Genomic DNA, 5,035 nt, shown 5'->3' with positions numbered 1-5,035 from the left:
TGCTGAAAGCCAGAATACCCAAAGCAGCGAGTAGCTGAGAGTTTGGTACATGCTGTCTTTTAGAATTACATTAATAATTGCATGTAAGTGGCTCAAACAAAAACGTGAACTTAGTTTCATCTTCATTTCTTGCATTTACTCAGCTTGGATCTTGAGTTGCAACAGAATGTTTCCCATTGGCAGCTCCTGCCATGTGTAACTCCACCTGCTGCTCCCAATCCTGCAGCATTGGGCTAAATACAATACCTGATTAGCTGAGCGCGTTGTCCTACATTTGTCTGGTCAGCGGGACAGCAGTGGACGGAACTTGGTGAATTACGCAACTGACAAAGCTGCTGTCCCCTTCCATCCTCAAAGCCCACACGTTTCACACACAGGACAGACACTTCAAACTTGCACATTTTGTTAGGACCTGGTGAACAAGGAGTACTTGTGAATTTTCCACCCTTCTTCCTGGTTGCCTTAGATTAAGGAGCTTCTTACTGTAAGGTCAAGTATTGATTATTTTTTGGTTCAGATGCAGAGTTGCTAACTGAACACTGAACCCACTTGTGGTGAGAAGTGATTACTTGTTTTTAAGACTTTTTTTTTCAGTGCTGGTTTGCCTCATGGGAATCAGACGGTTAACTAGGAACAGCCTAAGTGCACACTACTGTTTGGGGGTTAGTTGTGTTTAAGGAGTTCTTCTTTCTCAACTTTAAGAAAGAAAATCAATGCTTTGACTGGGCAGAGGAGGGAGGATATTTTTTGGTGCATGTGAGAAGACAATTACAGTATTAATTTTCTTAAACTAATAAAGTGCAGGGATCAAAAGGCAAAGATTGAGTGTAAAACTACAAGGGGGGGGGGAGGGAATTCCATAGTTAAGTTCAATTTGGAAGTAACTTTCTTCCATCTGGGTGAGACCACACTGTGTGTGAAGTAGGATTGAGGAAAGAGTTTGTTGCACTTTGATTGCAACCTGTGCTCAACTGATGTGCCATAAAGGGACCAGGATCGATACCTATACTTCTTAAGAACTGTCATGTGTTGTTCTGCCCCCTCCAAGCCCCTCTAGATCTAAACGAATAGTAACTTCATTAGTGTACATGTTTTTCCAGTAGGGAAATAAAAACAAAGGGACAGCTTCATCCCCAGATGTAAGATTTTGTTAATGAGCTTCCCAGCAACACACACAAACTCTTTCCTGGACATTACTTGTTCTTAAGCAAGTTAAATGTTCAGCACAAGACTCCAACTAGTATCTTTAAAGCTGATAACTCTCTCATGTAAGTGGTTCCTTTTCCCTGGCCTGCCCTTTCAGAGAGGCTTTCAGCATGGAGAGCTTCAGTCTTTACTGAGAGCTCAAAGCACCCATGCTCTGTGCTGTACAACAGCAAGAAGCACTGAAAAACTCAGCAGAGTCAGGTGGTTTAGACATTCGAGCATAAGAGCAGCCAATAACATTCCCATCAGTCCCTCTGGTTTAGCTATTTCATAAAGAGCACTTCTCCACCCATCACCATTTAGCTGAACTGCACCTCTGTTTGTTATTGCCAAGACTTAGGCTATTTTCTTCATTATGCAAGCTACGTTACCATTAAATCAATAATGGCAAGAAACTTTAATACAAGTTTATTTACCAATATACAATGCAAAAACCTAGTAAAATGCTGAGTGTGCACAACATCAGTTAGGTTTTACACGATTTCAGCACAGGCATTTGTGCGTCTGGCACAGCTGCACCAGTACGCTGTTCAAATGAGTGCAACATTCCCTTTAAGGAAGGAGCTGATGGGCTGGACATGCTCACCAGGTGCCTTCCTTCACAGTATTGAATGCGTCATCGCTTAAGAGCAATTGGGGCACATGCAAAACATTTTGCAAGAAGAGACAGTAACCAAAAGGCTAATGAAGGCTGGTACAGTTGCAAAGAAATTTGATGCAGCTACTGCACAAGAGAGTAATGGCGGAGCGCTTGGTTTGTACGATTCACAAGGCAGTTCATGGTCAAAGACTCGTGCAAACCTCGTAACTGTTGTTAATGCTTGCTGGGACTGCAACAGAATGGAGGGCAGGAGGGGCTGTATCCAAAGTATTCTGTGACGAGCCCTTCTGCACCAGGTAGTACACACAGAATGGAGATTAACGCTCCCTTGTTACCTAGTGAGCAAATACTACTGTAAAACAGCACTGGGACTGGACTGGTTGAAGTAAACAGAGCATTAAAACAGACTTATTGCTGCCTCGACCAGTAGCAGAAGATCAGTATTTTGAACAGCTTATGGAGCGTCACTTTTTCATAGGCTTACATCAATGCTGTCAGGACAGGTGCTATCATTAGTAATATCTTTAATTAGAAAATTCAAGAGCATTAAGCATATAAAACACCTTTTCATTAGCAACATGAAGGCTAGGTTATTTGCACAGTACAGGAAGCACTTCCAGATCAACACAAGCTACAAGTTGAAGAGCTCTTTGCCATGTTTTTTTCTCAGCCCCTTCACCACAGAAGAGAAGCAGTGTAGCTCTATAGTAAATTGCTGGATTAACATAACTGCATCTCAACTTAAAAACAAACAAACAAAAAACAGCAGCTCATAACAAAGGAATGCTCAGACTAAATCAGTTCCATGTAAAAATACGGAACAGCAGCATCCTCTAGTGCAAGTCACCTTTAAAAGTAAAAGCATCGCTGACAATGAGACACTGCTTCTAGGGAAGCCCTTTCCAAGGGACTGGTATTTGCTAAAGCAAACATTTACCACCTTGAATTTGCTTGCAAGTATAAAATAAATATTGATATCCATATTTCATACATTAAAAATACTTTATTTTACATTCATTTTGATGTTCAATAAGTTACGTCTAGCACCAAAGAAACATTTTGGAGGGGCTGAGGAATTAAGAAACCACAAAGTGTAAATGCAGGATTCACATCAACATTTAAATGACTCATTGGTGCCTAAATTATTTTTTAAAGTTATTGTTCAGATGGACTTTAGACTATTGCTTCTGTTAGACTTAGATGTGCCAAAACTGTAAAAAATATAAAAAGCACAGATTTGAGGAAAAACAAAATAGGAAAAACTACAATGCTTTTAAACTCTGAGCTACATGCAGAGCTGATGCTCCAGAACACTATCAGGAACAGCGTCTTACGGCAGTTAGGTAGCAAGTTACAGGAAGAACCAAATTGCATAATGAGAAGACCAGAAAGAAAGGCTGAGCTTCCTCTCCACAGTAGCAAGACAGAGAAAATAACCGAGGGTTTACACCTCAGGAACCTGTGTGCCGCTGGTACATGCATATAGGGTAGGAGTTGTTCTTAAAGCTACCGAGCACGTTGCAGTTTGCTCCACTGCTGCCAAGGTGAGACGGTTTCATCTCGAGTGCTCCACAAGAAGCCACGTACAGGCAAAGCCAAACAAAGTATTACATCCAAGAGGACATAGCCCTTACCTTTTCTGAAGGGACAAAACATCACAAGCTCAAAAGAAAAAGGCACTAGAGTTTTGGTTTCTTCTTCCTTAGAAATGCTGGCTTTAGAATAAAAGGGGTACAATTACAGACTCACTGGTAACACTTTGGTAATGCTGGATGTATTAACTAAAACCCAGTTGTGATCAGTATGCCTCCGCCAAGTTGCAGAATTAATACTAGGTTAAGATTTCGTGGCATCCTCACTGACTACAGCCCAGAGCATCAAACCAAGATGACATTTCCAGTGCTTGCCCTTGTCCTGCAGCCGGTCCCACTCCATGTTTTGGCACACTGCACTCCAGAAGACCCTGCCCAACTGGCCACCAGTCACAGCCTCCTGCTCTGCACACACCAGTAACACTGCGCCGTCCTCCACGTGGCAACCACCATTCTTTATTCACTTGGATAAATACCAGCATGGGAATTTAAGGATGAAATGAGCATAAAAATCCTTTTATAGTCCTTCAACATCTTTCCCTTTATCAGTAGATCTTACTACAACAGTAGCATGGATTGGGCATTTCTGTTATGTGCTGGTGCCCGCTGCAAGCGCCCAGTTCAGGCTGCAGTTGTGCCCAGTTACCTCTCAAGGTGCTCTGCTCTCACTGCAGTGGCTGCATTCACAGTTCTCGACCATATCAGTGATTTCAACTCCAACCTGAGCAGTTCAGTACATTTCAAAGTCTGCGCAACTCGAACCCTGTGATGGCTTCACAAACAGCTCCCTGCATTAGGAGCGCAAGCTGTGCATTTTGACCTAATCTGTAGCACTTCTCATTTTTCTGGTTTTTAAGAACCAATCTCAGTGATCGCTCTCCATTTGAGAATCTTGCTCCCTTTCCCTGTCCCTCCCAAATTCAGGAGGCAGCTACACCTCATCTGCCCATACAAGCTCAGAAGTTACAGATACTGAAGGAGAAGTAGGCTCCCCCAACGAGAAGAAACCATGATTTTGCTGCCTGAGACTGCCAACTGCTGCAAGATAACTCACTGCCTCCTTTCCCAAACCCCATTTCTGGTCCAAAGCAGCCACTTCACAGCAGCGCTGACCCCTCCTCCAGAACAGCACCACAGCTGCCCTGCACTCCTGCAACTTTGCTACTAAATAGTTAATGTCAAAGCTTCAGCAGGGTTTGTTTCAGCAAAAACTCAAGTCAAAGCTGTGTCTGGATCAGCCAGGTGTGAAGGCAGCTCTTCAAAAGCTTTTTCCACATCACAACTACCTGAAGGCATCTCTCCTACCCCACTTCCTTCCTTCCACCCCTTGCCACAGCTCCTTCTCGCTGTATTCACAACAAAGATTCTCGCCCCGCCATCCCGCCGCCTCGGCTGTAGTTACCAAGGAGAATGTTCCAAAAGCTTAGCAATGATCACAAAAATCCCTGCTCATCGTGCACCTGAGCTCAGGGCTTCTGTGAGCTGCACTCTGCTGCCAGCATTACACCAAAAAAAAAAAAAAGAAAAAGCAAAAGAAAGGGAGAAGAAAGTTTCATTTGCTGGAAACCATCTCCCACCTTCGAAGAAAAGCAAGGATTACACTGATACTTGTCTGTTCAATAGTAAGGAGTAAAGG

The sequence above is a fragment of the Mesitornis unicolor genome, unplaced genomic scaffold (assembly GCF_000695765.1).
Source record: "Mesitornis unicolor isolate BGI_N332 unplaced genomic scaffold, ASM69576v1 scaffold22781, whole genome shotgun sequence".
Taxonomy (NCBI): Eukaryota; Metazoa; Chordata; class Aves; order Mesitornithiformes; family Mesitornithidae; genus Mesitornis; species Mesitornis unicolor.
This window is presented reverse-complemented; position numbering follows the sequence as displayed.